The 23,922-nt window shown below is 56.2% G+C and overlaps 1 long non-coding RNA gene across 1 annotated transcript; it reads left to right on the top strand.

The window, feature by feature from the left end:
* Positions 1–5,104: 5,104 nt before the first annotated feature.
* On the top strand, positions 5,105–7,549 carry LOC308356096. Its single transcript, XR_013968038.1, has 3 exons — positions 5,105–5,244; positions 6,064–6,259; positions 6,604–7,549. It is a non-coding gene; the product is annotated as an uncharacterized lncRNA (long non-coding RNA).
* The last annotated feature ends 16,373 nt before the right edge of the window (positions 7,550–23,922 follow it).

Raw genomic sequence — 23,922 nt, 5'->3', positions numbered from 1 at the left:
TGACAAATCAAATACGGATCTGCCCGGAGCGGCCAGCATCAGGGTCCGAGGAAGGACCGGGAATGAATGACGCTCTCCAGCTGGGTCCCGCGGTCCCGCCCAGGACCAGTCCACCTGCACCGGACATCTTCGTGGCGCGACGACTCGCTGTGGTCCCAGACTCCGCGCCCCGCACGGGGCGGAGCAGAGCAAGAGCCAGAGCGCGTCTCCGTGGCAAACTCGGGAACGGAAGCCGTCGTGGGCAGCACCGTGTGCGCTTCGATATGAATTTGCATCTTGCCTCTGTACTGCTCGCTATTTTTTAATGATAGGAGAAAGCATAACAGTTTATTTTAAATATGAAATATATTGCTATATTATAAAATATATTGTAACTTTCAATGACCGTTCCGTACCCGCCTGGTCTGCAGCAGCCCAGGGTCGCTCGCTGCCCCCCGACTGTTTCTGAGTACATATCGCTGTAAGCGGTGGCCACACGCCCAGACCCGGGGCTCAGCCTCCAGCGCGGCCGCGTCCTCATGCCCTCAGACGGGCCCAGTAGAGACAAAGGAGCGTTGTTCCAAACTTCGAGGAATCGCGGTCCCTGAAATTCCACCAAGCCATTTCAGAGGGGATTTTAAAAGCCATGACTCCCTTAGGGGCTGCGCCAAGCCGGCCCCATCCACAGACGGGGTTCCCCGTGGGAATGCCGGGGTCCCCTGGCGCAAGCGCTAGGAGCCTCAGAGCCAGCTGCCCGGGCTTTCCTTTGGGAATGTCGGGATCAGGCATTAGGAAGTCTTGTTCTCAGGTGACACAAAGGACTCAAACTTCTAGGTGGCCTGTGCTTCTCTCTGCCAGAGTCAAGGAGCGTCCCTCAGGCAGGGAGACCCCAGTGAGCCGATGAGCTCCTCCCGGCTGGCCTGAGCCCGGAGGAAGCAGGCTTCCCCGTGCGCACCCCCACACCCCTACTGGGGAGCACAGCTCCTGGGGACGTGACAGAGGAAGCAGGACACCCCCAGCAAGACCCAGCAAAGCGCTGGGCTTCCCTTCCTGCCCCCAGAGCGGTCAGGTAGCCAGAGGAAGGGAGCTGAGGCCGAGGCGCTGTCTTCGCTGGCAGATCTGGGGGACATTCCCCACCGAGCGGCCCAGGAGCTCCGCGCGCTCCGCGTCTCAATGGCAGGTGAGACACGTGGAGAATTGCTCACGTCCCTCCTCTGAGGGACAGAGGGCCTTTTCCAGACGGAAGCAGGGTGTCTTTAGTTACAGAACAAGGGTTTTCTAGAATCAGTGTTAGCATCACTCAGGGCTGATACCGCCCCGGGTGGGGAAGGGGCTCCGAGAAGCATCAGGGCCCCTGAGCCCGCGTCTCTTCCCTTCTCACACCGAACACGCACGCGGCTAGCGCGGCAGCACAGACAGCAGCTTTCTCCGGGGGAAGCCTGGGGTCCTGTCAGACTCTGCTGCCGGTTCCTCTGAGGGAAAAACACGTGAGCACCCAGCTCCAGGCCGCGTGCACAGCCGAGCTCACTTCCACACACAGTTTCTTCTTCGTGAGCAACGTGCTCTCGGCGTCTGCTACTCCCCGATTCCGGGGGGGCTGGGTTCCACTGAAGCCATCAGAACTCCAGGGCACCTGTTTTGAGCAGGTCACTCACTCGCTGGGTGATGGAAGTTAGTTTATTCTCAATTTGATAATCAGCCGATGAATGTACTGGTGGTAATTAATTTGTCTCCCAATACTTTTCTGCCACTAAATAGAACTGTCTCTTCTGGCTTTTTCTTCTAGCGCTTCTCAGACTAAGACTTTCATTTAGAGACAGCAAATATGTTCTGATCTCCCCCCCCCCGAAGTTATTATTCAGTCTAGATCAAGAAAGCCAATGCAGATTCCTGCTCTGGGGAAAGCAGACCTCTGGACAGTAATTCGGATACGTGGCCACGCGCGGACCCTGGCTTTTCAAAGTGGGGTCTGCAGAGCAGCAGCGTCAGCATCACCTGGGAACTCAGAAAGGCAAACTCCTGGGCCCCACGCCAGACCTGCTTAATCCAATTTGGCATTTTAACAAGATCCCCAAGTCATCTGTACACACATTAAATATTGAATCGCTCTGGCCTCAGCACACAGCAACTGGTAACCAGCATCATTAATAGCTGGGAAAGGAAACCATTTGCTCTTTGACCCTCGTTTACAGAATTACTTGACAGGGGAAAGTCCTGTAAAATCGTAAGGATAAAAACAAATGCATCGTGCGGTTCCCTTCCAGGTCCTAGAATGTGCCTGGCACGCCAAACGGGCAGCCTCTTCCTGGTCTGATTTTTAAAGGGCTTGCTTTGTAGCCTTGACGCACTTCGAAGTCCCTTTCCTGGTTTCTGCTCTTAGCCTACGCGGGGAGGCCATCGGAGTATCAGGCAGCCCCCAGGGCAGGTCCCTCTGGAAGGGTACCCGGTCCCGGCTCGGCACAGTACCGAAAAGCTGTATCTGGGCTCCTTCGTTGAGCAAGTCAGCACCCCCGCCCCCGGTCCCTGCCCCTCGAGGCCTGTCCTCCCCAGAGGAAACCCAGCGAGAGAAGTTCGTTCCACCATCTAGACACATTCCGAAGCTCTTTTCAAACCAGTTCTCCTAACCGTTACCCCAACCAGAGATACTCCGAGGTGAGCAAGGGAAAAGGTGGCTTGTGATACTAGTGTCGTCATCGATATGTACCCAGAAACGGTTCTGTTCTGAACTAATGGCTTTAACCTGTTCATTGTAAAAAGTGCCTTGGACTTCGATCTAAAGAGGTCAGTATAAATGTGTGTGTGTGACATATGTAGGCAAATCCTTACACGTTTGCCCGCACGTAGGTGCACACACGCACCCGCACATCCGTTGGCGATGTACACGCCCACAGACGCTTCTCGACATGTCGTATCGCTACTCGCAGCCCCGTTTCCTTTGTCTGGTCCTGTGTCATTCGTTAAGTGCCACCTTTACACAGAGAAGTTCTGTTCAGGACACTGATGTATTTTTTTGTTTTTTACTTTTTATTAAAAAGGTAAAAGATATTAAAAAAAAAAAAAAGTCAAGTGCCTGAAGGTTTTGAATGGAATTGTGGTAAATTTTCTCAGGTCACCAAAGAGGAAGCTGATCTTTCCTTTGGAAAACCCTTTCCTGTTGCAGTGACTTTTGCTTTCCCCTCCGTGGGACTTGATAAACACCAACGGTTTCCGTGATTCGGCCCTTTTGGTGTGGTTCGCTCTGCGGTCTCCGTAGGCAGCGGCAACAGCGGCCAGACCGGTGTCCACTCTTCACGCACCCGCGTCCGAGGGGCGCGCTCTGCACGCGCTGCGCACGGCGTGGCCATTAGTGGACGGAACTGCCGGGCCGGGGGTTCGATCGGTTCCAGATGACGTGCGCTCTCGGTGCCGGCCGGGGACACCTGGGCAGTTCCTTCCTCCGTCGGGTGGGAACCTGCCCTAGAGGCGGGCAGAGGCACCCTAGGGAAATTTCTAGGCTCCTGCACCCTGTCTTTCTACACTAAACCAACCCCCTGGACCAGCTTCTCTACCTTGGCCAGAGGTCCTGTCTTTCCGCAGTGTGACAGCTTCTAAGGGACCAGCCTCCCTGGTTAGAAGCCCCCAGGGATCCAGGGAGAGTCTCCAGGTTGCCATTGCTCTGCTCATGTGCTCAAGGAGACGTTTTACATCTTTAAGCTGACAAAATCTCTCCCCCTCCCTCCCCAGGTGGTGACAGCCTCATGACTGCCAGGGCCACCCCACAGGGGAGATGCCCCACTCACAGTGGCAGTCAGAAGAGACAGCACAATGGAGAGGGAGCCAGAAAGACAAAGGGTCTCTGCAGCCGTCCCCACAGATGTCCGCCCAGCTGTCCCCACACATGTCCCCCAGTTGTCCCCACAGATGCCCCACAGCTGTCCCCACAGATGACCCCGCAGCTGTCCTCACAGATGACCCCACAGCTGTCCTCACAGGTGCCCCACAGCTGTCCCCACAAATGCCCCCATAGATGCCCTCACAGATGCCCCCACATGTGCCCCAACTGTCCCCACAGATGCCCCTACAGATGCCCCCACAGATGCCCCAACTGTCCCCACAGATGCCCCCACAGCTGTCCCCACAGATGCCCCCACAGATGTCCCCACAGATGCCCCCACAGGTGCCCCCACAGATGCCCCACAGATGCCCCAATTGTCCCCACAGATGCCTCACAGATGCCCCCACAGCTGTCCCCACATATGCCCCCACAACTACCCAACTGTCCCCACAGATGCCCTCACAGGTGCCCCCACAGGTGCCCCCACAGATGTCCCCACAGATGACCCCACAGCTGTCCCCACAGGTGCCCCCATAGATGCCCTCACAGATGCCCCCACATGTGCCCCAACTGTCCCCACAGATGCCCCTACAGATGCCCCCACAGATGTCCCAACTGTCCCCACAGATGTCCCCACAGATGTCCTCACAGCTGCCCCCACAGATGCCCCAACTGTCCCCACAGCTGTCCCCACAGATGACCCCGCAGCTGTCCTCACAGATGACCCCACAGCTGTCCTCACAGGTGCCCCACAGCTGTCCCCACAACTGTCCCCACAGCTGTCCCCACAGACGCCCCCTCAGTCGTTAGTCGCCACCCGGAGGCGGCGCGGATGCCCCTCCAGGACTGGGCTGGGGACCTGAGCCCGGGAAGACCCGTCGTCAGGAGCCGCCGGGGCCCGCGGTGTCCCGAGCGCGAGGGGCGCGCCGGGCGGCAGCTTCAGAGGTCGGCGTCGCGGGGCGCTGCCGAGGCTGAGGCCAAGGAGCGGGGCGCCGGGTCCCAGCAAACGCGGGCGCGATGGGCGTTAACGGGACCCGAGGGAGCAGCCGCGCCCGCCCCGCGTCCCGCCCCGCGTCCCGCCCCGGGACCCCGCGGAGCACCGAGTTTCCCGGGAGGCTCTCGAGGCCCGGCGCCCACGGGCGGACACCCCGGGAGGGCAGCGCCCCGGCCGCGACGCCCCCGGCCGCGACGCCCCCGGCCCGCGGGCTCCCCGCTGCGGGCCGCGCGCCGGGCGCCTCCCCCTCCCGGAAGCGTCGCGGACCCCGACGTGCGCGCCCCCCGCGACGTGCGCGCCCCCAGCCCCGCGGCGGCGGAGGGCGGAGGGCGGAGGGCGGAGGGCGGAGGCGGCGCGGCCCGGGCCTGGCGGGGAGCGGAGCCCTGGGCCGCCGCCTCCGAGGCCGAGCCCCGCCGCCAGCCCGGCCGGGGCCCCCGGGGTCCGCACGCCCGAGCCGGTGAGGAGCCCCCGGGGCGGGGTGTGGCTGGCGGCGGGGCTCGGCGCGTCTGTTCCTCGGTTTCCCCCTCGTCTCCCCCGTCCTGGCCCCGCGAGGCGCTGCCGGGCCGGGGTTCGGCGGGACGCGGCTGCCGGCGGTGCGGGTGCGGCCCGTCCGGGCGCAGGGCGCGCCTGGGCACACACGGGGGCGCCCCGACATTTTCACGAGGCCCGAAAGGTGGAGACCGCGAGCAGCGGGCCCCGCGGGCAGGCGCCCCTCGAGCCAGCGCGGGGCCGGGCAGGTGCGGCCTCTCCCCGCGGCCCCGGCGCGGAAGGTCGTCGGCTGCGCCCGCGGGGAGCTCGCCGCGGCGGACCGGCTGGACGGCGGCCCCGGGCGAGGCTGGCAGGCGCGCCCCCCGCTGGGCAGGCGGAGACGCGGCCGCCGCGGCCCGGAGACCCCGCGGCTCGGGGAAGCGGCTCGCGGGCGCGGGTCACGCCCCACCTTCCCCGGCGGCCGCGGAGGGAAGCGATTTGCCCCAAACCCGGCGGACTCGGGGCAGGCGCTGCCCTGGCGCGCTGCCAGGCCGCGGCGAGGACGCCCCTGGGCCGCTGCCGAGCCGGGGCCTGCCCCGCGGGCACCCCCGCTGGTGAGGGACGTCCCTCCGGGGTACGGACGCGGCGCGGGGCGGACGGTGGCCCGGGGCGTGAATGCTCGCTGCCCGCGGTGCTGTGAGGAGTACAGGAAGGTCGGCCAGAATCAGCTGCGTCTGCTCTGGGTGTGGCCTTTTTGTTTTTTCGTTTTGGGGGCACGAGTTTGAAATTTGCGCCTTATTTTTCCCAGGGGCAAGTCACAGCGAGGAGCGTCTCTCTCTTTGCAAAGTGGGCTGCGCCCAGCGTGAAGCCCAACGCGGGACTTGCACTCACTGCCCTGAGATCCAGACCTGAGCTCCGATCACGAGTAGATGCTTAACTACCTGAGCCACCCCGGCGCCCCGGGCATCCCTTGAAATGCCATCCTGTGCCCTGGAAAGCCAAAGGTTGGAAACGACTGTGATATGTTCCCGCTACCTACGGGCAGTGTCCTCTTAGGTCGAGCTTCCTTCCAAGCCTGTTTTGCCTCCTACTCTCCAACACCGGCCTACCTGTAGACACAATCTAGGGTTTCCGGAGGACGAATATTTACAGGGTGGGGCACCCACACCCAGTCACTCACGGGGGGACATGCCAGGTCTGCCAGCCCCTGGAGGCTGCGGCTCAAATGCTCTTTCTTCAAACACCCTCTCCGCCTTCTACCTCTTGGGAGCAGAAGATAGACACATAATTCTGCCTGAGCTTCAGAATTTAGAAATCCTATTGTATTTGTGCTTGGGATTTCTTACAGAATCTCTTCTAAGAACTGCACTGTTACCGGACACACACATTTGGGAACACAGGACCCTGTGTGGTTTTGGTTCAAATGAGAAAAGAGTCTTCTGGCCTTGAACACCAGCAGGAGGAGATGACACCGCAGTCCTCTCATAGGAAAGTGACAAGGGAAAGCCACAGAGACCTTCATTCGTTGCCCCCAGGGCCCCCGCGACCCCAGGGCTCCAGGCGATAGCTAGTCACTGTCTTTAACTTGGTGAATCCCCCTTTCACCCGCCTCCATGGTGCATTTGGGTGGGATTAATCCTGGTTTTGGATCCACGGTGGGCTTCTCCAGGCTCCAGCCAATCACTGTACCTCATCACCCTCGCTGAGGGATGGGCACAGGCCCCAAATCAAACCAGCGTGGGCGAATGGGTCCCCAGGGCCAGGGCTGGGGCAGGCGTTACTGGGAACGGAGCCAACCACATGTATCACGAGGGGGTGGCAGGGGTGACAGGGAGCCAGTGTCCGGAGCGTGAGGATGAGCTAAAGCCACAGAAAGCAGAGCCAGGGAGCAGTGGGGACCTTGGGGACATCCTGGGGGCTGCTGACTGAATCTTCCGATCACCTGGGCCGGTCACTTTGCTTTAGAGCAAAGCCATGTGGAGGTGGATTTTTGGCCACAGTCCTGGGGCACAAGAAGCAGCCTCCTGGGCACAGGTCCGATTCGCAGAGCAGTGACGGAAGGAGAGGTTAGGAGAGATGCCTTCTGTGATTCCCATGTTGAAAACACACGGGGCGGGGCACCTGGGTGGTTCAGTGGGTTAAGCCTCTGCCTTCGGCTCAGGTCATGACCCCAGGGTCCTGGGATTGAGCCCCGCATCGGGCTCTCTGCTCAGCAGGGAGCCTGCTTACCACCCCCCCCCGCCTGCCACTCTGCCTACTTGTGATCTCTGTCTGTCAAATAAATAAAATCTTTGAAAAAAAAATAAAACACACGGGGCACCCGGCTGGCTCAGCTGGAGGCGCCTGTGACTCTTGATCTCGGGGTCGTGGGTTCGAGCCCAGCGCTGGGCATAGAGCTTACTTTAAACAAACAAACAAAAGTTTAAAATACGAAAATTAAATCAGATAACAAGAAAACTGGGGATGTCAAAATGGACTCTGAGAGGCCCTTTAACCAGAAAGGTGGAATGACAACAGGCCTCACGCCCTAGTATGTCACATCGTCACGCCACACGTCATGTCCCATTGTGTCAGAGCTGGGATGAGGAGGACACTGAGAGTCATCTCGGTGTGATTCGAAAGGAGGGTAAATATTGGTAACCTGAGAATCTGATAATAAAAATTATAGAGTAATAAAAAGAGAGTTTATATTGAAATAAAGTTATGGGGTGCCTGGCTGGCTCGGTGGGTACAGCATGAGACTCTTGATTCCAGAGTTGTGAGTTTGACCCCCACGCCAGGTGTTAAGAGTACTTAAAAATGAAAATCTTAAAAAAAGAAGAGAGAGAGAAAAGAAAGTTTATGACTTTCAGATTACCAGAGGTTGAAAAAAATGAGGAAAAATCAATTCAAAAGAAGGAAGAAAAAAACACACACACACAAAAGTGGAAAAAAGCAACAGGACAAAACAAACTGGAATAAACATATCCAAATATTTCCATAATCCTAGTGAAAATATTGAACTAGGTGCTCCAAGCAAAAGGGGAAGATGATCAGACCCAGCATCATAAATTATTGAAATAAATGGTATTTACCAGGGACATATCTAAATCATAAGGAAAAATTTAAAGTACAAATTTTTACACCAAGTATATTTTAACCAAAAGAAAGTGGGTATAGCTATCTAAATGTCAGGGGAGAAATAACATTTAACATAAAAAGCACAGAGTTCACTATGAAAATATAACAATTTGAAATTTGTATAATGCATTTAATCCCTTTGCTTCAAAATACACGAAACAAACATTTATGGAAATACAGCAAAACACAGACAAACATAATAGGAAATTTTAACACATCTCTGAGTAAGTAGTAGATACACAGAAAAATCTGAAAGGACATAATTAATAACCTTAAAAGCTAGAGAACACACATTTTCCTAGTACATGGACCCTGAATGAAAATTAACCACTCGCAGGACTGGTACCATACAAACAGCACTCTGACTGCAAGGCGAAACGCACTAAAAACAGAAAAACAAAACTTCCTTTGGAAATTAAGAAACATAAATAATTCCTAAATCAACGAATAAATCATAATGGAAAACTTAAAATATGTAAACCAGAAATTTAATGAAAACACATCTCAAAACGAGTTGAAAGCGATTTTAAGAAAAGCAGAATGGAGGGGCGCCTGGGTGGCTCAGTTGCTAAGTGTCCACCTTTGGCTCAGGTCATGGTCTCAGGGTCCTGGGATCGAGCCCCACATCAGGCTCCCTGCTCGTGTCCTGGGGCGCTTTCGCCGCCGGATGGTCCGTCCTCCATCCGCCCCGCTGCAGGATGGTGCGGAGCCTGCTTCCCCCTCGCTCTCTGCCTGCCTCTCTGCCCACTTGGGATCTCTGTCTGTCAAATACATACTTGGCCAGGACGCGAGGGCAGAGCAGCCCAGGGAGAACCGCGCCGCATGTGCCCGCGCCTTGCGGTGCAGAGTTTATTTGGCCGCCGTGGCCGCGGACACGGACTCGGGGAGGTGCCCGGGAGCTCTCCCAGGCTTCCGTCTGGGTAGGTAAGCCCGGGGGTTGGTTTCCTCGTCGGTCTTCAAGCAGGCGGTGCGGCAGGTGTCCCCCCGTGGGCACCGCAAGCTGCCTCGAAGGGCAGCGACACCACGTCAGGTCAGCAGGCGGAGGGACCCGACGCGGGGACCGCCACGGGGCCGCGGGCACACCACTGCGGCGGGGTCCGGGACTGCAGGGCACAGAGGAGGTGCCGGTAAGTGACCTCCAAACTCCGCCGGTCAGGAGCAGGGCCTTGGTCCGCAGAGACCGTGGGGCCCGTGGCAGGGGGTCCTGCGTGCTGAGGCGAGAAGGAAGAAGCGCCTGCACGCCCTTCCCGTAGCAGCGAGAGCCCGGCTGGGCCTGAGTCCTGGACCCGGAGCCACACTGGTTGAGGGTGACTTGGGGGCTTACTGGCTCCTACTCTGCAGGACAGGGTGCTCCTTGCCTCCGTGTCCCCGTCTCTAAAATGGGTACAGCAAGAGTGCTGTGGGGGGAGGCTGGCAGCGAAGACGGGTGCGTTGACAGCTGGGGCCAGGCACAGGCCTCGCTGTGTTTCCTCCACTGGGGTGGAGTCTCCCCACACCTTCCTGCTTCACCCAGAGGCAGCAGACTCCTCCCCCGTAGCTTCCCCTCTTCTGAGGTTGGAGGGTGCCCTCCCCTCTGCGCCACGCCTCACTCAGTGGAGTCACCAGCACGAGGTTCAGAGGGCTGGGAACCCCAGCAGGGCGTCCCCACGGCCCCACATGGAGCATGGGGCTCACACAGCTCACGGGACAGCTGGGAGTCCACAAACCACCCCCTGTCCTGAGGTTAACACGGGGCATCCCAGCCTCGAAAGCGCAGTCCCGACAGTCGTGTCGTCCCCGGGAAGTGGGGGGAGCCGACAAATTGCCCCCGGTCTGCTCTCACAGCGCTCTGCCTGTCTCTTTCCCGCAGGCGGGGATGCCCAGAGCCGCGTCCCCGGGCCGGCAGCCCCCGCAGCTCCGGGCTCGTCCCCGGCAGGTGATTCGGGCTGTCCTCACTGCTCTCCATGGGGTCAAGGCCCCGCCCAGAGACTGGTGTCCCCCGCCCCTGCCGCGCCTCCCTGCCCCGCTCGCGAAGACACCTTCTTCCTCCTGCTTCGTGAAGATGAAGTCAGCGAAATAACACTCCACAGTGCATCCAATTTTCAACATTCAACATTCTACTCCCTGCTCTCGCCAAACGCGCTATGATGCTCGTGGCTAAATCAATTATAAATCGCTATTTCCTTTTCCTGCTATGCTCGTTTCCTTCAACAAGTTCTTGGAATCAAAAAGACAAGCTTCTAAATAAAGACCATCTACAGATCAAATCATGTCACATCCCACAAGACAGTTCCCCAGGTGCTGTCCCCTGTCTGCGGGATGAAGTCCACGGGGACCCTGACCCACTCCCCAGCCCCCCCACCCGCCGTGGCTCACACTTACACACACACATACAACTCGGGCTCGTGAGCCTGAGTTCGTTCCCACAGGCTTGCTCCCTCCCCCTGGAGCGTCCTTACCTACATTTTGCCAAGAAAACCCCGCCATATCCTTCCAGGCCCACTTTTGGGGGTGCCCGGGTGGTTCAGTCGTTAAGCGTCTGCCTTCAGCTTGGGTCATGATCCCCGAGTCCTGGGATCGAGCCCCACATCGGGCTCCCTGCTCAGCGGGGAGCCTGCTTCTCCCTCTCCCACTCCCTCTGCTTGTGTTCCCTCTCTCGCTGTGTCTCTCTCTGTCACATAAATAAATAAATATAATCTTAAAAAAAAAAAAAAAACTGAGACCCACTTTTGATCTACACATCCCTCACTCCGATGACAGTGACTCCCTTTGGTTTAAACACATGCTGGTTCCTAGCCTGGATGTCAGGATCTCCCGGAGAGCTCTCCCAGGCTCACCTCCCCGGCTCTCGTCCCCGACCACCTAAGTCAGAACCTCCCAGGGTTAGCACAAAGGGCTCCTCCTTCCCAAGCCCCGCAGGTGGTCGGCTGAGAAGCCACGTGGGGCAGCGAGGGAGACCCCGGCCGTGGACTCAGACGCTGGATTCGGGGCCCGGCTGTGCAGCAGACCGTCTGGCTGGCCTTGGGCCTCCGGAAACAGGTGGTGGTACCTGCCTCGAGGGGAGGCTGCGAGTTCCAAGTGGATGAGTCTAGGAAGCGCGCCTGGAACGCCAAGTGAGCGCTCAGTAAAGCCCCGGCACGCGCTTCCAGGAGACGTCAGGAGCCCGGAAAGGCAGGTGTTCCTGGTCCCCACTCACCGTAGAGGAAGCCAACCTGGGTTCGAGCCCAAGTCCGCCAGACCTCAGAGCCCGTGTCTGCTCCGGCAGAGCCGCACTGGGCTTTCTCCGGTTTTGCGGCGAGCGGGTCGCGTGGAGGCAGCCTTCCCTCTGGGGGGCGCCTGACTCTGGGTGCCGAGTGGCAGCAAGCCGGGTCCACGTTGGGGCGTGTCTGTGTCCCCAACGCCCAGCACAGTGAGCAAATAATGGCTGAAATACGAATTAGGCAAGGAAAGGCGGAGAGCGGGGTGAGAGAGAGGCAGCCGGGCGGGGGTGTTAGAGCCCTCGAGCCGCTCCCGAAGCCGGGGTCCTGCGGCGAGCCGCCCCCCGCAAGCAGCACACAGGTGGGACCCCTCCGCCCGCCTGACCGCTGTGACCAGTGCAGTGGTGCCCTGATTTTACAGATAAGACGTGGAGGAGGAGGATCCTTGTGGCTCCCGATCCACCTGACTTACCTGCATTTTATATATTTTATATATTCTACGTGTATCTCTGACTAGTTTTTATGAAGGCCTCATTGACCTACAGCATCGTCCTCGGACGTGCTCAGCCCGGCAACTCCATATTTGCATACCATGCGACCTGACACAAGTCTGCTTAACAGCCGTCTCCACACAGTTACCGTTTGGTTTCTTGAGATGAGGACTTTCCAGACGGGCTCTCTGAGCAGCTCGGTCGAAGGCGAGGCGCCGTTACCAGCCTGAGCCACCGTGCGGGGCGTCGCGTCCCCGGGGCGGCTTTATTTTCTAACTGGGACTTTGTTTCCTTTGACTCTCTTTACCCGTCTCAGTCACCCCAAAACCCCACCTCCAGTACCACCGATCTGTCCTCCATGTCTCTGAGCTTGGGAGTTTGGGGTCCGGGTTTGTTCCGATTCCGTGGAGAAGCGAGATCACGTGGTCTGGTCTTTCTCTGACTTGCTTCACTCAGCGTGATGCCTTCAGGATCCGTCCGTGGGGTCCAAACGGCAGGACTTCCTTCTTTTTTATATCTGAACAATACTCCATTGTGTCCCTCGGGTTTTCCTTATCCAGGTGTCCGTCTGTCAGTGGCCACGTGGGTTGTCTCTGCACCCGGGCCGTTACCAGCAGAGCTGCAGTGAACGCGGGCAGCAGTCTTGTCTGGGCAACAGCACCGTTTCCTTTGTGTGATACCCAGAAGTGGAAGTACTGGATCATAGGGTAACCCTCCGCCCCCCAAGGATTGATTTATTATTTTAGAGAGAGCGCGTGAGAGTTCAGGGGAGGGGGCAGAGGGAGAGAATCCCAAGCTCACTCCCCTCGGAGCAGAGATCCTGACGCTCGACCCACAACCCACGAATTCCCTGCCTCCACCCGGACCTGGAACCAGCCCAGGAGCCCCAGCCTCCCCGAGCAGAGCCGCTGAGCTCGGGCTGCGGCTGACCAGCGGACGGCAGGTGCTCGGTTGACGGGCGAGGAAAACCTGGAGCCAAGACCACTGGCCGCCGTTGCCGCCCACGAAAGCCATGGCTCCGGACCTCCAGACCAAGGAACATTTTCACGTGCTGTTTTTGCTTTGTCTAGTAAAGCTTCTCAGTTTACGATCTTGCTTTGTGGCATTCTGTTCCTCCAAAGCCACCATGTTTCCGGCTCACAGTCCCTGGGAAGCCCAGCGCTGGGCCTGCGGCGCTCCTGGGGGGCTGGGATGGCGGCAGCAGGCTGGGGGGGGGCGGGGGGGCGGGCAGGTGACGCTCGTCCACACTCCCTGTTCCCAGCGCTGAGCCAGGTGACTCCGCTGCTCTGGGGACCACCCTGGGCCCAGACAGAGGCACGCATTTCCAAATACTTAGTGGTGACTCTTTTCAAGGATGGGAGGAAGAGGAAAGACTCAGAAGCCCTCAGATCTGGGGCGGCTCTGGAAGTTCAGAACAAACGGGTTCTAACAACCGAGTTTCTCCCTAGAGACCGCTTGCCCAGGGAGCCGGTGAGAGTCACCTGCTGGGGGCTGGGCAGCCAGGCAGCACCCTCTCTAGGAGCCCCCAGTGGCCCGCCTCTGCCCTGCCGCGACCACTAACAAGACCTCTTCGGCTGCGTGTGAAAGCCCAGGTGAGCTGGGTCTGGACCAGACAGGTGGGGCCTGACTCCGGAGGAGGCACAGGAGCCAAGTCGGAGCCTGGCCACAGGGAGGAGGCCGAGGTCTGCAGCTGGACGGGCAACCCCAGCCAAGGTCGCCCGTCTCCACCCTCTTCCTCCACGTCCCCGCCCTTCCCACAAATACTCAGAATAAAATCCATCCCTGCCTCTGAGAAATCAGGTTTCATTTTTTGTATAAAATCGGGGTGGGGGTGGGTGGAGGCCAGTTGCACCTGGTAAGAAACAGAGACCAGGTTCTCGTAAGACAGGGGCCGCCACACCAGGGCCCCAGCGGCTGGGGCCTGGAGCCGAGGCCTGAATGTGCTGAGTCACTCCCGGAGAAAGCCGACCAGCTTTTAGTTTCTCATTTATTTCCATGGACAGACTGTGTCTTCTCTCCACGGCAAGCTAATGGGTTTTATAATTACCTACTTGTGCTTTATTTTCATGTCCCATTCTAGCTTCAAAGTTAGAGTTTGGTGATTAAAATACCTATAACATCGATATTTTGTTTCCAAAGACATTTTAATTTGAAATGAGTAGCGCAAAGCCTCATGTCCCTTCACGCACCAGCGCACCTGCTGTGGGCTTCAGCCGCCCCCTCCCTCCCTCCAGAAGACTGGCAGATCGACTGTTACAGATAAGCTCTTACGGATTAACCCTAACCCTTTTTCCTAGAAATCAATGCAGTGGACACAGAGGGGGCTTGGGGTCGGGCTGAGCAGGGTCTGAGCCCAGCCCCCCTTAGCGGGGTGTGGCGTTAGGCGAGTAGGTGAACCCTCTGTGCCCCTGTTTGCTCGTCTGCAAAACAGACACAGTAACACCGATGGGAAAGGGCCGCTGAGGACCAAACGTGGCAGCTTAGAGCAGCGTCGGGGGCACTGGGAGCCCACTGAAAGACAAATTCTCAGGCCCCGTCCCAGACCCACTGAGTCAGAAGCCCTGGGGGTGGGTCAGCACCGTGAGACTGAACCAGTGCCCCGGGGACCTCGATGCCAGCTCACCCACGACCAGCCCTGCTTTAAAGCACACGGCTCCCGTCATGATCCTGGGGTCCCGGGATCGAGTCCTGCGTCAGGCCCCCTGCTCAGCGGAGAGCCTGCTTCTCCCTCTGCTCCTCCCCCCTCTCGTGCTCTCTCACTTTCTCATTCTCTCCCTTTCGAATAAATAAATAAAATCTTTTTAAAAAATTAAAATAAAAACAAAGCACACAGCATACAGCAAGTGCCCCGTCGTTGGGCTCCTCCTTCCTCTTCCAGTAACAATCCTTTCACCCAATGACGTGTGCACGACGTGCGCTTCTGACTCCAGCCGGCTCGCTCAGCTTCAGCCTCTGCAAACTCTAGCCCCGGAGAGTCGCTCCGGAGTGGGTGCCACAGCCCAAAGCCATCATGTCATTCACCCGGGAGCAGGCGGACGGGCGCGTGCACCGAGGGTGACGTGTGGTTTCGCAGAGGGCGCCTTCACAGAGCACTTCCGTACTCTCCATCTCAGGGAGAAACAGGGGATTTCCCGACTCCGAGGCAGCCAGGCCCCTGGTGGGGAGGAAGCCTTGGCCAGATGCTGCCATCCTGTGGGCAGAAGCGAGACGGAGCCGTGACCGCCCGGCCGTGCACCCAGGGCTGCCTGGCCAGTCCCCTGCGTGCCCCGCGCGGGAGCGCTGAGGGGCAGGTGCTCACTTCCCGGCGCCGGAGAAGCGACTCGCGGACACGACCTACTCCCTAAGGGCGGCAGAGAATTTGCAGAACTACTATTCAAGTTCCGCAAAACAACAAATTACAGATTTTAAAAAATAAACTAAAAAATATTCAAGGCTTCGATTTCTAATTAGTCTCCTACTGGAGCAGAGGCCGTGTGAGAAGCTGCTCTCGCTGGTATCTGTTCGGGTTCTGTGGGGATCTTCCATTTTAACACGAAATCCCATCCTCGGAGCACAGCGGTTCACTTACGCTCTGTACGTGCCTAATTCAGCCCTTGAGATCAGTGAAAGGTACTTCTCTACCCACCGAAACTGTCGCTAGAAAGAATGACGGAGTGTCAAGAGGGTCTGGAGGCGCCTTGAACACCCCCGAGGCCAAATCTAGAAAAATCAGTGCATCAAAATAAGTAACAAAGTAGCAAATCACAACCCACTGAATGACACAGGAAACACGAATCCAGGCTCATGTAGGTACGTGCACAAACGGGACGGTTTGAGGAAGGGCCGGCCGCGCCCGTAGCTTCACGGTATCATCCCCAGAAGGACGTTCCGCAGACAGGGAAACAGAGACCTACCCTGTGACCCGGCGGTCCCACTCCCGAGTCTACGTGCGAAGGGAGCATCAGCATGTCCAAGAGAAGCGCACACTCGCGTGGTCGCTGCCGCCTCATCCCCCACAGCCAAGGCGTGTGACGCCCCAAGCCCAGCCGAGCAGAAGGCGGCACACGTGCCCTGCAGCCTGAAAGCCACCGGGGCACTGGGGACGCCCAGAGCGCACGACGCTGAGTGCAGGGAGGACAGGAGGGCCCCGTGCGTCGCGCCCTCCCCATCTGCGGGACCTAGAGCAGAACCCGCGGAAACAGAGAGTACACGGGGGTCGCCAGGGATGGGCACGGGGAGACGAGATGCTGGTCCGAGGCCACCAAGTCTCGATTCTGCAGAACAAGCCCATCCTGGAGAGCGAAAGCAAATCTCAGGGGCCACAGTTACTGACACAGCATTACATACTGGAAATCTCAGAGCAGCTCTAGTTTGTTTCTTTTCTTTTTATTCCGGTATAGTTACCGCCGTGTCATATTAGTCTCAGGTGCCCAACACAGCCATTCGACCGTTGCGTGGGTTAAGAGAATGGCCACCACGGGAGGCGGTGGCGTGTGGCAAGCATTTCACACCGTATCCCTGCATCACATTTGATCACATCGGGCGGTTGAAATACACATGAATTTTATTTGTCAATTATACTTCAGTAAAGCTGGGGTGGGGTAGGAAGAAAGTTAGAACCACAACAATAATCCAAAATAAAATGAAATGCTTCCCCCACAAAATATTACACAGAGGGAAAAAGCCTGGCGGACAGCCCCCGAGTCGGGCGAGGGGACCATACGTCAGCACAACGGGGCCAACCAGAGCCTTGTCCCGTGTGACCCCACCTCTGCTGAGCCTGACCCGACAGCAGCGAACCCGCAGGCACACTGCGCACAGCAGCCAGACACTCCCCACCGCGGCGAGGTCGCCACGGGCAAGCCAAGAGTGAAGGGAAGTCGAGAGATGGGAGACCTCCAGGCCAGAAGTCGCTCTGCAGGTCCTCACAGCCGTGACCGCGAGACCGGCGTCCTCGCGCGGAGGACAGATGCCGGAGTTCTGGGGCTCTTGGGGCATCAGGCTGACGACTTAGTCTCCGGTGGTTTGGGAAGGGGGGAGACGGTACTAGTAACGTTTCCATAAGTTTGTGATTTTAAAATTAAAAGGTAAACTACTTTTTTTTAAAAGAAGGAATGCGGGTTCTGGCGCCGGATTCCTGGGGTTGTAGCCCAGCGTCTTACAGTAGTCACGGGCTCCTGGATCTGACTGAACTCTGGTCTTTGTTTTTGTGTCTTTCCAAGAGTAGTACGGTAATACCTACTTTGTGGAGTTATTATAAGGATTACATGAGAACAATAAATGTCATATATAACAGAGTAACAAATTTATTATAGGAATCATTCAATTTATCACCCACACTGGGATTCCTTTCGGAGTAAAAGGGGTGTTGACTGCTGATTCCTCAGAGAGATCATCAAAATGACCTGTTTTGAGCAACGTTCAGTTGGTTGCTTAATGTGAGAAGTGGGACCACTGTGTGGACAAACCACTTCCTTAGTGTTGCCTCAGAAGGAGGCAGTCGTGGATGCCACCCGGTTGGGCAGGTTTGGAGGGATGGTTTCCGGGGGGTGATTAGGATGACCAAGACCGCGACATAACAGTTCAGGGTGGTGAATGGAGGGAGGATAGGGTTTTGAAGGGGGCCTCAAGCAGTAGAGAGGCATCCGTTGAGCCAGATGAGTGATCGGCTGCTGGGAAAAGAGGCTCTGACCCTGGCGACCTGCTGAGCAGTCCAGATTCGGAGAGATGGAGTCTCTAGAAATTCCTGAAACAAACAAATCTATTTGCCCCTTCATCTTCCCGGGCATGACTTTCTTGGAGTTCAAGTCACGTTAATGCAGTCTTGGTTTTTAATCCTGTTAAACTACCTGGGGCCGTAGCTGGTCTCCATTTGGTTGGCCATTACCCAGACGTGGGGACAACAGGCATAAACCAGGTTATGTGGTAACCCTACCTACCACGAGACAGATACCAAATCCACATAGCAAAGGGATAATTATCCGCACTTGGCAGATGGAGGAAAGCTTCCCGGAGGGGATCAGAGTCGATGCCGGTTGTGAACCGTCAGCAGGAGCTCACCAGATGACAGAGTGAAGGAGGCAGAGACGGGGTGGGGCGACAGGAAGAAGCGAACCCAGTACAAAGAGCCCGGGCCTCCCGGGGAGCTAGACAGCTCTGCAGGGGAGTGGAGCAGGATGGGGAGGATCCTGGCTGCCTCGTTAGGCAATCCGGGCTCTTTCCCAACGATGATAGTGAACCACTGGAGAGTAGTAAGCGGGACGCTTGTCTACGCTAGGACTTGGGCAGTCAAAGAGCTGCATCGCGGGAAGACAGATTGCCAAGAAGCAACAGGGAAGAGGCGTTTCATTTGGGAGGGAAATGGAGGCCTGAACTAAGTTCAATGAGAGTGGATGGGAGAGAAGTTAGCCGCGAGGGGACCCCCCGCTGAGGGGTTGCAGGGGGGCCAAGGAGAGGAAGAAGGGGATTTTGTTGGATTTGCAACTGATGTGCTAGGAGTTGCCCTATCCATGAGCATGGTTCATCCTTTTTTAAGAAATTATTTGATAACACGGTACAATTTTCTTCATAGAGAGCTTACATGTCTTTTGTCTATTCCAACATGTAATATGTTGCTTTGCTATTATACATGGTATCTTAAAGCCTCAATTCCCTTTCCCAAGCTGATGGGATGAAGGTGGCTATTAACACAACAGCCTGTTTTATCTCTGGGCCAAAGATCCCGCCACTTTGGGATGCCAATGTTTAAAGAGAGAACCACACTACCCGACATGGCATCCGGGATGGCAGCCAAGTGGCTGACTAAGAAATGGAGTGGTTCCCCGGCTTCTTTCCTCGGAGACAGCAGGACCACACACACCCCCTACGTGTGCCAGTGTCATCAGCTGCATGGGAGCCCTGGTCAAACCTGCGAGAGGGGTGAGGGGGACTGCAGTGCCCCAAAAGGAGCAGGCCCCTGAAAGGCTTCTCTCTGGGAAGCCGTGCTGCTTGTCAAAACACTACTTACCAGTAGCAGTGGGCGAGGAGGGAAGCTTTGGCTCGCCCCGAGGTCCAAACCCGTGCGGGAAACACATTACCCTTGGATGCCCGAAACTGCACATGTTCACATCCCAGTGCCTGGGTTTTGTGTTTTGTTGTTGTTGTCGGTGGTGGTGGTGGTGTTGACCCAGGAACTAAGTAAGGAAGTCACTACCGAATTTGCGGGAAGTGGTTAAGTCGTAGACAAGCGGAATTTTGGTAACTAGGTGCACAAGGTACAATGAAGGACTATTTCAGAAACAGCTTGGATGCTATGTGGTAAGGAGCGATGCCTTTATCTAGCACTTTTCCACTCCCAAAGTCCTTTCCTAGCTGTTACATCATGTGATCCTCCCAACAACTCTATGAAGTGAGCAAAAAGGATATTATTATCCTGGTTATAGAGGTGTGGACACTGAGATCCTGGTGATTTCAGGACATGGCCAGGGTGAGTCCCAGATGAGCACCCAGCAGAGCTGGTCAGAGGCTCTGGACTCGGACCCGACACAGGGCCCTTTCCCTATGCCTGTCACACAGGAATCTCCCCTCAGCTGAGCACGGGGACTTGCCAGATTGAAAAGTGAACAGGGAGACTGCTGGGGTCGAGAATAAGAAATAAACCGAAGGCAGATACAACTACGACTGTTGTGCTAACCCGAGGGAGTGTTTTAGCCCCATTCATTAGAGAGTCGTAGGGGAGCGCGTGGTAAAAGAGACACTCGGGACAGCTAACCCGGCCTGAGAGACATGAGTGCAAGGGTTTCCTCCCCTGCATTGCTCGTCGACAGCCTGCCCTGAGCAGGGACCTCAGCTCCCCCCCAAAGCCTCTTACACCTGTCCAGTTTGGGGGTGATCCTTTCTAAGCCAGTGGAACCGTAAACAGGCCACACTTCCACTGGGTGGCATCCTACATTCTCGGGCTGGGAAGACAGTGATATAAAGTAGATTTTGCTTTCGTTAAATATGGCCTCAGACGTAGACGGGCTCTTCCGCGGGGTAACGACACTACTCCCGACAGAACACGGTTCTTCCTGGAACAAAATGGACTGGAGAAATTTGGTGCCAGCAGCCGAATTAGCTTCAAGCTTCATCCAAAAATACTGAAGACTCTCTAAGAAAAGTTGTGGTTTTTAACCACTGGGACATTAAAAGAAATTGGATACAAAGACCACACTGAGAACTGGTTTAATCCTCACTGGCTGAAGACAGGAGAGTGGGAGGGGACCCTCCGAGTGACACAGGGACCACTGGGATTAAGTGAGTTCCCTCAGGTCCTTGCAGCTGGATAGCTCGCGTTTCTTCTCCTGTTTTGCATTTTTTTTTTCTGAAAGTAGATCTTTTTTTTATCATAAAAGAATATTCTGCTTATAGATCCGTGTCCTCCTTACGAATTTCTCCACTAGTAACTTGGAGTGACCCTAACCGCAGGCCTAGGGCTTACATTTTAAAAGACATTTGTTCTACTTTAAAAAGAAAAAAATGTGAGGGGACATGTTTGGTTGGCCGACTGGTTAGACATCGGAGGCAGCTTTTCGTTTTTGAGACGAGTGACTAACTTGTTCTGGAACCGTAACCTGTTCACTGGGATGCCTCACGGGCAATACAGAGCGTGCTCACCTCAACCTCGAAACGTTTTCACTACGTGTCTTGTTTGGCTTTAAAGGACCTTCTAGAAACTGTTTCAAAGAAAGCTTTCTCTCAAGGTCAGTATTTCTTCCACTTCCAATTTTGCTTTGTTTCTGCCAAAATCAAGCGAAGACCAGGGGAACGCGGGCCCCGGGCGGCAGTTTCCAGGCCGCTTCTCCCTCGCTCGCCCCAGAGAAGGCCCCGGGCCTCACAGGGCAGGGCTCACCGTCATCCCTCCCTCCTTGGCTCGCTCCCCTGGGGACTGGCCGGCCTCTGGAAGGGCTGAGCCCACAAGCGTCCTCCATCACGGCGGTGGCAGGGGACGCCTCCCGGGCCCCTCACAAGGTGGGGAAGACCCCAGCGGCCGCGTGGGGGAGCCAGGCCCACCGTGGGGAGGGCCGCAGCCCCGGCGGACCTCGGACGCCTCCCGGAAAGGGGGCTCTGCTGGCCCCAAGGCACAGGGGACCCGCCACAGCACATTCGATTCCCTGCTTCTAAAGCGTTTCTCTGGGTGGCGGGAGTAGAAGTCAATTAAGTTTTTGTTTTTCTGCACGTGTCAAATTCTCAGGGAAGACCAAGTGTTATAAACAACAAGGAAAGACAAAGACGATAGTTCCTGCGTCTAAGGCTAGAGCTGCGTGGAAAGGAGACGAAGGTGAGGGGTAGGACGACAGCTGGAGCACGATCCTAGCACCTCCGAGGGAGGCGGGGAGAAACGGGGGTACCGTTACCCTGGAGGGCAGGCGGGAGCAGGCTGAAGGGGGACAGCGATGGGAGGGGTCGTACTGGGGCAGGAACCTTCCGAAGTCAGCGGAACCTCACGGAGAGCTCTGTACCCGCCGACACTCCGTCTGCAGTAGGTGACGACGCGTGAGTGTGCCAGTTCCGGTCAGGGGGGTGAAGGGAGGACAGAGCGTCTCCCCCGGCGAACTGGGCGGAACACGGCACAAGGGAAGGGGGCAGATTTGGACAGATCTGACCTCATAATTAAAAACATGCAAACAACGCAGGACAGCACAGGCCGGGTTGAAAGGTGAGAGACAGACTGGAGAAGAGGTCTGTGTGCAGGAGGCAGATGGGTGCGCGCCAAACCCCCACCTCGGCCGCTCAGGGCGCCGGGACCGCGGGGGAGACCGGCAGGAGGCCCGAGATGAAGCCCTGAGGGAGAGTCTGTCGCAGAAACGGCAAGACCGTTGGCGCTCCCTCTTCCCCCGGGGCTGCCTCTCGCTCCCTAGCGGGGGCCTTGGGCTTTGGCACCTGGTCTAGGGTCACCGGATGCAGCAGAGGCGAGAGCTCCTGCTAGGAGGATGGAAGGACACAGGGAGAGCTTCTGTTTTGAACAGCGAGACGCCGCGGCCCTCTCGCCCTGCTCAACGTCCAGAAAGCCAGCAACCAGGTTTGTGCCTCCAGGCAGGAAACTGGGAGATTCTCCACTGGGGGAATCTGAACAGGCTTAAGGGGGGGGGGAAACACCCAAAGATACCGACACCAGGGGTTCTCCAGATCACCCTCTGAGGTTCTCAGTCTCAGGTGCACGTTAGATCTCCAGGGACCTTTTGAAATTTCACAACTTTGTCCTCTTTTTGGTGCTGGTTTTCCGTGCCTTTGCTCCTCTGGGCTTGACATGGGACCAAGGCTTTTCTCTATTTTATCAGTTATTTCAAAGGACCAACTTGCACCCTTACGGAGTCTGTTGTGAACTCGTGCTCTGTCTCGTACTCCGCGTTATCGCGTTCCTTCTACTCTGTTGTTTGTTCCGTTTCTAACCTCTTAAGACAGATACTGATATCACTAATTTTCAGCCTTGTTTCCTACTTTTTATATTGTGATACATATACGTGGTAAGTATTCTGTACTTTCATTGATATGTGATCAATTTTAAGGTCACAAGTTTTCCCTCAAGCAGAGCTTTTCCTGCCTCCTACAAGCTTAGGTATTTTCAACATAGTTAGTTCAAAATACGTGACCCTCTCCGCTGTGACCGGATCACTCCGCCACATGTTCACACGTGTGTCGCTCGACTTCTGAACATTTGGGGTATGTTAGTTCTCTTGTTTGTTGCTGATTTCTAAACTAATTCTTCTGCGGCCAGAGGATATCCTTGGTTTGATCTCAATCACTCAACAGTTGCTGAGTTGCTTTATGGTCTAACATGTAGCCAACTTTGGCGAATGTTCTAGAATGTTCTAGCACTTGAAACACTTACCTGCTGTGCCTTGTCTTCAGTCCTCCGGTGAAGGAGAGAGGCTGGAGTCTCCCACCTCGACGGACCACTTCTTTCTTTCTCCCTTTACTATCACTGTTTCTGTCTTCTATATTCTGATGTTTTGTTCTTAGGTATTTACTAATTTTATACTGTTATATCTTCTTAATGAACTGACCTCATTATCATTATGAAATATTCCTCTTCAGGGGTGCCTGGGGGGCTCAGTCAGTGAAGCATCTTTCTTCGGCTCAGGTCATGACCTCAGGGTCCTGGGATCCAGCCCTGCATGGGGCTCTCTGCTCAGCAGGGAGCCTGCTTCTCCCTCCGCCTCTGCCTGCTACTCCCCCTGCTTGTGCGCTCTCTCTAGCTCTGTAGAATAAATAAATCAATAAAATCTTCAAGAAAAAAGGAATGCTCCTCTTCATTTTCTTCTATGTTGCTCTTCTTTGTGCAGTATCAGTGTTACTGTATTTATTCGTACGCGCTGACCAACCGTTCAACCCATTTATTACTAGTGTCCTTCATGGCACTGCTCAGTTCTAGAGTTTCCATTTGGTTCTTTTTTTATAGTCTCCTGTTCTCTCCTGAAATTATCCGTCTTATCATTTAATTTCCGGAACACAAGAATTAGTTCTCGTAAGTCTGCGTGTGTTGACTCTAGGACCTGCGTCTCCCGAGGGGCTCTCTTTATCCGGCTTCTCTCCAAGGTTTGGGTAAGGCGCCACTGTTTTCTAGGTTTTTCATTAAGTGCTGGACCTAACGGACAGAAAAGGTCAGAGATCATTTGAAGCACTGGACTGTGTTCACCCAGAGAAGATTTACGGTTGTTTATAGAAGGCGTTAAGGTAGGGACAAACCACCTGAATAAGCCTAAGATTGAGGGCCGCCTGGGTGGCTCAGTCAGTCGAGTATCTGCCTTCGGCTCAGGTCAGATCCCAGGGTCCTGGGATGGAGCCCGACATCGGGCTCCCTGCTCCGTGGGGAGCCTGCTTCTCCCTCTGCCGCTCCCCCTGCTCGTGTTCCCTCTCTCGCTCTCTCTCTGTCAAATAAAT

The sequence above is a fragment of the Martes martes genome, assembly GCF_963455335.1.
Source record: "Martes martes genome assembly, chromosome: 15".
In the NCBI taxonomy this organism is placed as follows: Eukaryota; Metazoa; Chordata; class Mammalia; order Carnivora; family Mustelidae; genus Martes; species Martes martes.
This window is presented reverse-complemented; position numbering and strand designations above follow the sequence as displayed.